Source organism: Ambystoma mexicanum, chromosome 5q (genome assembly GCF_040938575.1).
Source record: "Ambystoma mexicanum isolate Mex_15411 chromosome 5q, UKY_AmexF1_1, whole genome shotgun sequence".
Taxonomy (NCBI): domain Eukaryota; kingdom Metazoa; phylum Chordata; class Amphibia; order Caudata; family Ambystomatidae; genus Ambystoma; species Ambystoma mexicanum.
The window spans coordinates 1,405,012,293-1,405,025,084 of record NC_090933.1 but is presented as its reverse complement, the minus strand read 5'-3'; the positions used below and the strand labels follow the sequence as shown (position 1 = coordinate 1,405,025,084).

Below are 12,792 nucleotides of genomic sequence, written 5' to 3'. Positions count from 1 at the left end.
TGTATCTAATATCTTCGTTTCCTTTCTCTTGTAATATTATTTTTATTTTTTATTTTTATTGGTTTATACAAACCTTTAAAAAGAAGACAAATACAACACATATAAAACATTTTCCACAATCCATACATTCCAAATCTTCGCCCTCCGATCAGTTCAATTTCGTTTAGGTACACAGGTTCGAAATCACACATGCATAAATTACATCACTTTGGAGTTTAACTTTCATTAGGCTTTGATTTTATAGGCACATCATTCAGCGCGTCCTTTATCACACAAATAAATGCCACTAGAGCGTATAAAACAGGTCGATTAGAGCCGTCGAATAAGGCTCTCCACCAATCGTCCTTTGTCAAGGTTTGGTATTTAGCGGTTATTGAACCAAAAATGATAGATCTTTGCTGAACAAACCCAGAACATGACATCGTCAAGTGTTTTAAAGTCTCGATTTCAGACTGGCAGAAGCGGCACTTTGAATCCAGGTCGGCATGTTGTGCCCAAAAACTTAAACATTCCTTGGTTGCCAGAATGTTCAGCCTAAAGTGCATATACAAAGCCCTGCTATGTTGGTCGGGAAAACAAGAAAGGTAATTTTGCAGCTGCCCATATACTCTAGTTTCCACTGGGACATCCTTCATTGTTTTTGATTCCGATCTTGCAGTACATGTTCTGATCCAATCCACTCTCCACATCTTCTTTTCGGCCTGGTCTGGATTGTCCATCAGGGTCTGTATAGAAATGTCGGACATTACTAGGACTTCGAGACATAATCTGTTCCATTGGGATAGCATTGTTTCAGATGTAATATTTATTTCTACTCTGTCTGTACTGATGGTAGAGATGTTTTGGATTATGTGTATTTTAAAAGAAAAATCTTTAAAATGTTTTTATATGCTTGTCTTGATTTTTTGTAAAAGTTTGAATAAACCGTATACAAATAAAAAAAAGAAAAAAAAGTCTGCAATAGCGCTCTTCTAAACAGTAGTGTTTTGTGAACGTGTGGATCGATGACAAAGCTGCTGCCCGACAGATCTCTCACCAGCACACTCCCCTTAGCACTGTAGCAGAGGTCATTGTGCCCCTGTTGGAACGTGCTCTGATGCCTGATGGCAATTCCTTTGCTGCATTTTGGTAGCATTCTGAAATGCAGAGAATTATCCAAAGGGAAATTGTCTGCTTAGACACCGCCAGGCCCTTCCTAGATTGAGAGAAGGCAACAAAGAGTTGGTTGTCACGTCTAAAGTCTGCTGTCCTGGCCACATAGTAGCTGAGTGCCCTTTTATTTTTTATTTATTTATTAGCATTTTTAAAGTGCACAGCAGCCCTGAGGCTTCGTGACGCTGTTACAAGAAAGCCTGTTACGTGTAACAGGAAAAGAATCATTACTGCGAGTTGTTACATGCATGAATAAAGAATTGCAGGTACAGTAACAACCATTTATGCATGCTTAGTTACAATTGTCAGTATCAGGGGAGAACAGTTGGACATCGAGTGGGTCAGTTGAACAGGGTGGTTCTGAGGCCTTTGAGGAATGTGGCGAGGGAGGTTTCAGCTCAAAGGGCGTTGGGCAGGGCATTCCAGAGTTTGGGGGCTCGATAGGGGAAGCCTATACCTCCTGCTTTGGCCCTTTTGATTGAGAGTATGCGTAGTTGGTTGGTGTGATGTGTCCTTCTGGGGCGTGTGAAGGTATCTTGGTTAATGGTTTTGCAAAGGTAGGTGGGGGCAGTGAGGCATTTGTGGGTTAAGGTCAGCGTTTTAAACGTTATTCTTTCCTTAACCGGAAGCCAGTGGGCATCTCTCCTAGCTTGGGTAATGTGATCACTCTTGGGGATGTTGAGGGCTGCTCTGAGCGCCTTATTTTGTACTGTCTGAAGGCGGTTTAGATTTTTTGCAGAGGTGCCTGCTAGGAGAGCGTTACAATAGTCCAGCCTGGCACCAGTGGTGGCTCTAGCGATGGAGAGGCAGTTTTGGTTGGTTAGGAATGGTTTGACAGCGTTTATGATTTTGGTGGTGTGAGCAGAGGCAGAGGCAATGGCACTGACCTGTTTGTCCATAGATAATGTGGCGTCTACATATACGCCTAGGGTCTTAACAGATGGGGAGACTGGGATGGTGATGTTTTGAATGATGAAATTATTGTATTTGGGGTTGAGTTTGTTCCGAATTTCTTTTGGGCCTATGATGATGATCTTGGTTTTGTCTCCATTGAGACATAGACCTTTTGTGGCCATCCAGACCTGGATGGTGGAGTAGATCTTAAGAAGGGCTGCCGAGTCATGATCGTAGGAGCCTGTGAGTGAGAGGAGGACTTGAGTGTCGTCAGCATAGTTTGTATAAGCTATGCCGAAGGAGCCAAGTTTGTCAAAAAGGGGCTTGGTGAACAGGTTGTAGAGTGTAGGGACAATGCAGGAACCCTGTGGCACACCGCAGTGGATGGAGGTGGAGCAGCGTTAGCTGTGCCTGAGAAGACTTTCATTGCTCTGCCTTCTAAGTGGGATGTGATCCAAGCTATGGCATGGTTAGAGAAGTGGGCTACGCTAGTGAGGTGGGAGGTGAGAGTTTTGTGATCTACAAGGTCGAATGCGGCTGATAGGTCTAGTAGTAGTAGGAGGGCTGGTTCAGTGTCCATTATTTTGGTGATTTGGTTCTTCAAGTCCAGGAGGGCAGTTTCTGTGCCATGGCCTTTACGGAACCCTGACTGCCTTTTACCTAGGATGGAGTGGGTTTCGAGGAAGTGCAGGATTTGGTTGTGGGCAGCCTTGTCAAGGATTTTGAGGAAAGGGACGGTCGTGATGGGACAGTAGTTGCTGGGGGATGAAGGGTCTGGGATGGTTTCTTGAGGAGGGGACGGACCCAGGCTTCTTTGAGGTTGGTCAGGACGATGCCTGAGGAGGGGAGGGGGAGGCTTTTGTTTAGTGGTAGGTGGTCGGTCTGCCGGGTCTGATTTGGATAAAAGAGTGCGCTGGGTTCGTATTTTATCTTGGAGGAGTGAGATTTTGTTAAGAAGTGCTTCTTGTCTGTTACACCAGGCTTGGTCTTTGTTTATCTCATCAGGGCTAGCAGGTGGGGAAGTGAGATCTTGGAAGATGGCAAATAGTTCCCTGGACTTAGAGTTTGCCTTTGAGATACGAGAGTTAATGTTATTAGATTTGGCAATGAATATGGCTTTTTTGTATATTGATGAAGTTCTTTTAAAATCATCTTTGGTAGCCTCACTGGCGTTGGGTTGCCAATTGGAAAGGGCAGTCTATTTGTTGGCGCGGAGGGCCAGTAAGTCCTCAGTGAACCATTAATTGGTGTTCATGGATTTTTTCTCTTTCTTTGCTTCGATGGGGGCAATGGCGTTAATGGCTGTCGTGAGGGTGCGAGAGTAGATGTCAGCCAGGGCCTTTGGGTCAGCCTGTGCAGCCTTTCCTCATCCCTGAAAGGGTCAGGTGGAGCATCGAAAACTGGCAGGTCCATGCTTTGAGACACGTGAAATTCCGATATCACCTTTGGGAGAAATTTAGGTCAGACTTTAAGTGAGGCCTTCTCCTTGAAAAAATGCTAAAAAAGGGCAGCCTGCACGGGAGAGATAGACCCTCACATGCCTTGCTTAGGTAAGTGCCACCAGAAAAGCTGTCTTAAGGGGGAGCAGTCTAACAGAGGAAGAATGAGGAAGTCTAATAGGTCTCCCCCTGTTCTTCAAGAAAAATTAAGGAAAATATCGTCTCCCTTGCCCCTGCACTTGCTGACTTCTGCAATCACTCTCTTGCTACTAGGTCTTTCCCCGCTTCCCTCAAGCACTCTCTTGTGTGCCCCCTCCTGAAAAAACCTTCGGCCAACCCCTCATATCCTGCCAACTACAGCCCCATCTCAATCACCCCCTTCCTTAGGAAACTCTTGTAGAAGCTGGTCTTCCCCCAACTGACTCAGCATACTGAGCTTGTTGGTTGCCTACACGACCCTCAATCTGGATTCTGAGCATCCAGAGGCATGGAAACTGCTCTCCTGAACACACGTGAAGAACTGCTTGCATCTCTTGACTCAAACTCTCCAGCTATTCTAATTATACTTGATCTCTCCTCTGCATTTGATACGGTCAACCATTCCATCCTCATAAAACGTCTCCACGATACCCTAGGTATCTCGGAACGACCACTGGATTGGCTGACCTCCTTCCTCACTGACCGCACCTCCCAGGTTATCCTGGAATCTTTCTCCTCTCCCACAACTATCTCCACCTGTGGAATTCCCCAGGACTCCAACCTTTCTCCCTGGCTAGTCAACAAATATCTTGCTCTTCTTGCACACCTAATTTCTACTTTCTCCCCTTACTTCCAGTGTTATGCAGATGGCACACAACTCTTCTTCAAACTTCCCTCTGATCCTCTCCTTACTTCCTCCATCATTCCTAACTGCCTATCTGCCATCCAGTCCTGGTGTGCCTCCAAAGATCTCTGCCTCAACGCCAGCAAGACTGAGATCTTTCCTACTGAGACTCCTGCTCCCTCTTTCTTCCCTTCACTCTGGCCTCCCTCTATGGGCTCTCTCCCTTCTCCTTCATTTGAAGCGAGAAAAGTTGAAGACATCTTTGGCTCTTCTACCTCCTTCCTCCCTCACATCCCGGACCTTGACAAGAAGGCCCACTTTCAACTCCACCTCCTCAAAGGAATCCTTCCTTTCCTCACTTTCCCCCAGAAGCTCTATGTCTCTAGAGCTCTGGCATTCTCTAGGCTGGACTACTGCAACCGCCTCTTCCTTAATCTACCCTCTTCTCTCCGTCCCCTCCAGCATATCCAGATTAGGGCTGCAAGACTTATCCCTGGCCTCAAGCTCAGGGATCACATCTCTTCAGCCCTAAGATCTCTCCACTGGCTCCCGCTTGCTGCAAGGATCAAATTCAAATCCCTCTGCATCATCGACAAGGCTGTCTGGGGCCAGAGACCACGCTATTTACAACTGGCTCTCACCAAATACTCTCCTTCCAGATCTTTACACTTCTCCGGTGCCAACTCTCTGCGTGCCAAACGATTATCAAAACAGCGAGCTGACAGCAATCTCTTTCCTTGGCTGGCTCCCTCCTTTGGAACAGCCTCCCCCTTCCACTCCATCTTGAGTCAGATCTCCTCAGATTCCTGAAGCTCCTCAAGGCTTTCCATTTCACCTCTTCCTTTCCCCTCTCCCTCCCTTGCTAAACACTACAGTCTCTGAGATTGGTGACCAGGGCATTCTCTCTGACCAGGGCAGAGGACTACCCTCTTCACATAAGGCCAGACACGCCAGCACGAATACTTTTCATGTATACTGTATTATATGACCAAAAGCAATATCTGTAACAACAGTATGTTTTCCTGTAACATTCACAATGTGTCAACAACCTCTATCATGCCTGTACCATGTAACTAAGTTATTGCAACTAACGGCGCCTCAATGCCCCTGGGCTGCTTGCGCGCTATATAAATGTAAATAAATAAATACATAAATAAATTCCCTATCCTTATGAGTCCTGCCCCCCCCCAATCACCTCCAGCCTCCGCCCACTCCCAGCACTTGCCTTTGGGCACTCATTGGCCTGTGCTGTCTCACAGGCCTGTACTTACTACTGGCAGTTGAGCACTTTCACCAAGTAACCCCTGTCAGACACTTAACAGCTGCTGCAACTTACTCCCTAGCACTTCCTCATTGGACTCTTAGCACTCACCCAACTCCCCTGTCCCTTCTCTCTCCATGCACTTGCACGCTCTGAATGCTCAAAAGGCCTAGTAGGACCGTCTCTTTCTTTCTCTTCATTGTTATTGTATTTGCCTTTCATTCCCATGCTCCCTCCATGCTGCCCTGTGGGCGCTTTGAAACACAATTTACTTGATGTATAAGTGCTTTACAAATGCACAATAAATAAAAAATAAATAAAATAAATGCATCGGTTCAAATGAAGCTGCCATCAAAAAATGTGCACTAAACTGAGATCCCAAACCGGAACCACAAATGTGTAGGCAGAAATCTATACACAAGGCCCTTCAGAAATGGAGTTATTACTAGGATAGAAAAGAAGGATCCCTGATCCAGAGACCTCTTGAACACGCACAAAGCCACCAAGTAACCTTTAACGGTGACCTATCTGAAGGCCTGACAAGGCCATGGACAGAAGGAATTGCATCAATCACTGTGGTGGTGGGGCATGCACTAGGGTCTACTCTGAACTCCCTACAGCATGCCTCAAATGTTCTCCACCTGCATGCATAGGTTGAGAGACCCCGGGTTTGGGTGGAGCACCCAACCTTCTGACTGGGATGGGAGGTCCGGCGTCCGAAGAAGCCAGCAAGGTGGGCAGATGGCAATTTCAGGAGTTCCAAGTACCATGTTCTCTTCACCCAATCGGGGGTGATCAAGATCATGGTGGCCCGGAACCTTCTCAACCTCCTTAGAACCCAGGGAATGACAGGTATCGGTAGGAACACGTACTGGAGGTCAAAGGCCCACTCCACCTGGAACTAGTCCCATTGTGGACCCCTCAGCTGGAATTCTCCCAAGCAGAGCTGCCTGCACTTTGCGCTGACCCTTGTGACAAACAGATCTACTGCCAGGGTACCCTACAGAGCGACTATCTCCTCAAGAACATTTGGGCACACTTCCCACTCGTGTGAGACCGTGCTCTGCCTACTCAGAGTGTCCACCAGCCCGCTCTCTGCTCCTGCTAGGTGGGCTGCAGAAGCTGAGATATTGCTCACCAGCAACCAGAACCACATCTGCAAGGCCTTCCTGCATAGGGGCAGGGACTGCACATCGCCTTGCTTGTTGAGTTAATGAATGGCCACTGTGTTGTCCATCATAATCAGGACATGTTCCACAGATGGAAGGCGCAGAAGCCATCAGGGCTAACCTGACCACTCTCAACTCCAGCCTGTCAATGTGCCACCGGCCTTCCACTGGGGACCAAATGTTGTTCACAAGAGTGCCACAGCCCTTCAGAGACACATCTGTGACCACCTGAACCTGGGACGACAGTGGGCAGAAGGGTTTCTCTATCATCATGCTCTCCCTGCTGGCCACAGAGGTCCCTAGCCACCGATTTCGATACCTTGAGGATGTCCTTCATGTTGCTGAAGCACTGTGACTATTGATCTTTCAAAAGCCACTGAAGAGATTGCATCCGCAGCCTGGTCTCTGGCCCCAGAAAAATGCAGGAGGCCATGAGGCCTAAGATGCAGAGTAAGGAAGCCGCTGGCAAGCTGTTGTGGTCCTGGAAAAGCTTGACACTTCTGTCTGACACTGTTGCATCTCTCCTCGGGAGGAAAAGATTTCCCTGCCAGTTTGCCCAGGACTGCTCCTATAAATTGGAGTTACTAAGTCAGTGTGACATGGGACGGCTGGAAGTTCAGAGAGAACCAAAAACTGTAAAGCAGGATACAGATTTCCCTGAACTGTGTCAATGCCTGTTCCAGAGACCTTCCTCGGATCAACCAGTCATCCAGGTAAGGGAATACATGGATCCTGGATCTTCTAAGATGCACAGCCACCACTGACATCAGCCTGGTAAAAACCCTGAGATGGAGGTTAAGCCAAAAGGGAGCACTCTGAACTGATAGCGAGTGTCCCCGATGTTGAATCTCAGGAACCGCCTATGCTTTCTATGGATCTGCACATGAAAATAAGCGTCCTGGAGCTGTAAAGCCTGGAGAATTTCCTACAATGTCACCATCCTCATCTTGTCCTTCCTCAGGACCTTGTTCAAGGCCCTGAGGTCCAGGGTGGGACACAGTCCTTCTCCTTTATTGGGTACTAGAAAATAGCAAGACAACCAATCCTGCCTTGGGTGGTACCTCTTGAACTGCACTCTTTAATAACAGGGCCCTTAGTACTTCCTGGAGCTCCTGTTCTGGTTGCCTGGAGTTGGGAGTGATCTGTCTGGAGATCATTTTAGGAAAGGCAGACTTTATCCCCATATGACAAGCTGCAAGGCCCAGGTATCAGAGGTTATCTCCTTCCACCTTTCAAGTGCCCAGAGATCATCCCTCCACCGTGTGAAACTTGTGGGGAGAACTCAAAGTGGCTTAGCCCCTGCAGCTGCTGTTGAAGTCTGCTGGCCCTTAGAAGCACCTCTGCCCTGTCCTGGTGCGAGAAATGCCTCTGGCCCTTGCTTGGCCTGTGGCAGCTGTATTCTCCTTGCAAAGGAAGGTACATCCTGTAGCCCCTGTTTCACGAGGCAAGTACTGCCTGGCAGGCTTCTGCACCGCTAGCCATAGAGACTTTGCAGCCAGTTTAGACTCTTTACATTTTTCTTGCATTGATCTGCTTTTTCCCCAAGCAGATGCTCGCTGTCAAATGCCATATCCAGAAGCTTGGCTTCCACATTGGGAACAAACCCTGAGCTGTGGTGGTAGGCTGCCCTTCTCGGTACTGTGGACATTCCATTGGTCCGGACTATGCAGTATCAAGACCCACCCGCAGAGCCTGACATGCCACTTTCTTGCCATCCTTTACCATATCTAAAAAGCCATCTCTCACCTCCCCTTCAGGGAAATGACAAGCCGCCTCAGCTATTGTCCTCCACAGTATGTGCGCATATTTAGAGAAGGCACACATGGCATTCATTGCCTTCAAAGCCATGCTCCCTGACGCAAAGGCCCTTTTTGCAACAGTGTCAATCTTTTTGGACTCTCTGTTGGCAGAATGGAGGTGGATGTGGTTGGCCATGAACTCACCATTGCGACTTGGACCACCAACCCTTCAGGAGTATGGTGCACCAAAATAAAGGGCAAGTTTCCCCTGGCAGGCTTATATTTCTTAGTTATGTCAGGGTCCAGGGTTACTGTGGAACACGGCTTTTGACATAATGTGCCAATGGGGTAAGAAATGGCTACATTAAAGGGCAATGCTGCCTCTGTCTGCGGGCCTTTATCCAGGATGTCCGTAAGCTCATAGGACATGAGCGGCATTACCAGGGCACCCAGCCCCAAAGGCAGGACTACCTTTTCCACTGTTTTTCTGTACTGTGAATTGGGGTGTCCATAAGGGAATGCCTGCTGCAGGTCGAGGTCAGGTGAGGGTTCAAACCCACTCCCCTCCTTCTGCCAGGGCCAGTAAGTCGACCTGATCCGTGAAGTAGTTAGCTTCCCCAATCCCCTGCTCATTGGCTCCATACCAAATGGGAAAGGGTCCCATTATTTGTCAAAGATCGACCTCATGAAATGAAAGAACTCCGATCTTGACTCTGGGGCAATTGGGCAGTAAACCGGACCCGCTTCGACAAAACCTCTCGACGCCAAGGTCATCGGCACCGCTATCGATTTCGTGATCATTGAGGTCTAGCTCGAGGGTGTGGGACCTGATGTGTCCACCTCGGCGCCGGATCCTCTGGATGAAAGTTGGTGCCTGGATAGCCCCCTGACTTCATGCCGGAGCCGTAGCCAGCACAGCTTTTTGAAAGAGTTGGAGCTTCTGGTTTCTAAACGCCTCCCACTCCTTTCTCGGGGCACACGTAGTGCGAGAAGGACTTACCCGGCTCCTCTGACAAACCGGAATCGTGTCTACATTGGCATCGTCTCTTCTTCTTGTGGGAGGACAAGGAGGATGAATGGCATGACTCGCTTCGAGAATGCAACCTCTTTTTCGCAGAGGGCCTTCGGTGTTGGGGCCAACAACCTGACAGTCGATCCCACAGGAGCCTTTCGATGGAGCCCGCCCGAGTGCCAATTTCTCTGATTGTTCCCTGATGGCCTTCGAGGTAATTTGTTGGCAGGAACCAAACTGCTCAATGCCGTATTCCTTCCAGAGACACCACATGCAGATACTGTGTGGGTCCCTGATGGACATTTTACGAGCCACAGTTTTGGCAGCACTCGAAAGCCGAGGCTTTAGGCCCGACATATCGACGTTGATTAAAAATCAACATCAATTGAAAAAGAATGTTCTCATTGAAGAGAATCGAGTTCCAAAAGGGCCTGCTGTGAAGGCATTATGAAGAAGTACACAGACAACAGATTCAAAATTCGTAATCAACATTTTTATTAACTTTAATGTCGCGATGGAAAAAGACCCACCTTACATTGTAAATTATGTGTTTATTTGCATAATTGTATCATTAGTTTTGGATGTTTGCTGATGTGTATGACTGGTATGCTTGAGTACAATTGACATATTAGGTTTATGTATGATTGTTTTATTTATTTTATGTCAATAGTGGGTAGTTCATTTTTGTTTTCGTCTTTGCTTTTGATATGGCTGTATGATTAATTATTCATTTTTTATAACTTAAAGAAATAAGAAATCCTGTTGAATAAATATGACCTAGAAAATGTTTCTATTTCCTTCTTGTGTCCAAAACCTATACTTGCCCTCACAACTAATTCTATACAATGTGTAGGGTTATCAGTATCCAACAGAAAACAGTATTTAGCCCAAAGTTCTGAGCTTCTACCAGCTCACAGCTTGTTTTTGGCCCCCTTCTCCAAGTGTGGGAAAGTTCCATAACAAAGTCTCAAAATGATCCTCCGTAGAAAAAAGGGAAATAGTCTGAATCAGGACCTGAGCTTTCCCTCCCCAAGTTCAAAATACTTCACAATGGAAGCACTTCTTTTCTTTAGTAATTTGCTTATACTTTGACTTGGTTTTAAATGAATTTATATTTCACTTTTGTTTAATTTCATTTTTGGTAGGTTCAAAGATTCAAACGTTCTGGGTTTACCTTCCTTTGGGTTATTTGCATTCAATCCGGTATTTAGAACAAGCCATCTGCTTTATTTTGAGTCACTTCGATGTTGAAATATCCTTAGGCATTTTTTTTAATAAAGTTCAGTGATAAAGAGTTTCTCTTCTTTACACAATGGAAATGCCCCTTCTCAGGTTGGAACCTTTCAGAACTGTTAATTCTCTTTCTCAAGCTATACGATCAATCTAGCACATTACGTGAATGTTTTAATCAATGAACAGTTCAGACACGCAACCACTCTGACACAATGTATACTTGAAAAATCAATAGTTAATTCACAGCGCTCATTGTCAGTTTCACACCGGGTTTCCTTTTCACTCAAACTCACCGGCTTCCTCTGCAGGCTCCCCACACATCGAGCTGGCCACACTTTATTTTCATTGCTTGCAGGGGTCCCTACTCTGGCCCTGAACACTCCTGTGCTATTGAAACGCCACAGGAGAACGAGCAGTCTGCCTCTTCGATACAAGGCCGGCTCTTCAGCATGCCGCCTTCTCTTGCCTTGTAGTTGATCCAGAGAACTCCTGTTCTCACCCCATCCCAGTCCAGACCGGCAGCTTCTGCAGTCCCCGGTATTCCGGTCCTTGTCACACGACAGCTCTGTATATGACGGCTCCCAGCAGTGTCTCTCTTTTTCTCTCCTTTTTCCCCACTTTTTATACACCTGTGGCTTGTTAGTAAGTTGCAAGTATGAGTCCTCTCTTTCAATTGCCTGACCATAGTTAGGCTTATTAGTGAGACATGCCTGGTCTTTGAAGTGGTATTCCTCTGATGATCTCTTCCTCGTCTCAGTACCAGAGTGGTGTAGTTGTATGTTGGTGTGTATCACTCCTAGTCATCTCTTCCTCGTCCCAGTACTAGGATGGCATGACTGAGACAATATAAGGGAAGCTGGCTTACAATAACCCATAAAGATTGACAAAGGGTTGGATTGGTTGTCATTAGGGAAAGGGGGATACCATGTCTCGCCCATCTTACATTTAACCCTTTTTGCTCTCTTTCTGGTATGTCTGGACTGATGGTTTCTCATACCCTTTTCTTGGTCAAGGGGACATGTATAGCAACACCCCATTCCTGTCCTGGAATGGAGGGTTCTTCTTGGAAGGGGAATGGGGAATACCGCATTTCGTCTGAGTATAACTCTCTCCCAATACCCAAGGATCTTCCACCCAGGTGATCCTCCCTCGCTTCACCACCCCCAGTGTCAGGATCCAAGAGCGATGGCCTTTCCCTAGCCACTTTTGCAGAATATCCCAAGGGAGTAGAAGTTAGAATACCCACAGGTTTCTCACAGTGCTGATTTCGTAACTGAGATATGGGGGCACAGTGATGTGATATATGTACTGCCGACGTCATGACAAGAGTCGCGTAGTGGCGCAGTCGAGTCAACATGGAGTCGCCGGTCAACACCAAGACGCACTATGCTCCCTGTCAAAAAGGTTTCTGAGCGGCTAATGCTGGAGTGTATATATAATGGATGAGAAATGTGAGCGAGAATGCAATCCAATGAAGATTGTTTTTTAGCCTGTCAAACCATTGCAGAAAGGAAACGATTATATGCAAATTTGCCTTTGCCACACCCCAAAAAGGTCAGTCCAGCCTGAAATGCTAAGTCATGCATGACACAGTTCAGTTTACCAGGCTTAAGACTTGCAAGAGCCAGTGTGCCATGTGGTTCAATTCCATGGTAGACACATATTGTAGCCCAACTGCTATGCAGGATTACTTCAGAAAGATAGCTTTCTGACATCACATTTTGGCTCAAAATATCCTTATCTGAGAGAGTTTAAGCACCATATAATTTGACAGTGGCAAAGTAGATACTCTAGTTTAATATTTTAATCAAGGGTTTGGGTTTACCAAGACAAAGCAATGTTCCCATCTACTACATCTGCTCATGTGGTTGTTGTGTGTTTTGTTTTTAAAGAAAAGAGGCCCTTCAGAGTGTATTGTGGCTCAGTACGGTGGAAGCAACTGCACACACATCCAGCCAGGTCACACCTGAAAGAGCCAGTGAATGCCCCAATGCAGCTTGGTTCTCCACCATAAGACTGAAAGTTTTTTTCTGCAATGCTTTCATCGGTTCTATGTGATTTCAGAGACAA

At 46.7% G+C, this 12,792-nt stretch overlaps 1 protein-coding gene across 1 annotated transcript in view; it reads right to left on the bottom strand.

The window, feature by feature from the left end:
- The window catches only part of LOC138498459 (fibrocystin-L-like), a 1,772,245-nt gene that overhangs the window by 139,737 nt on the left and 1,619,716 nt on the right, over nt 1–12,792 (bottom strand). The window lies entirely within an intron of this gene.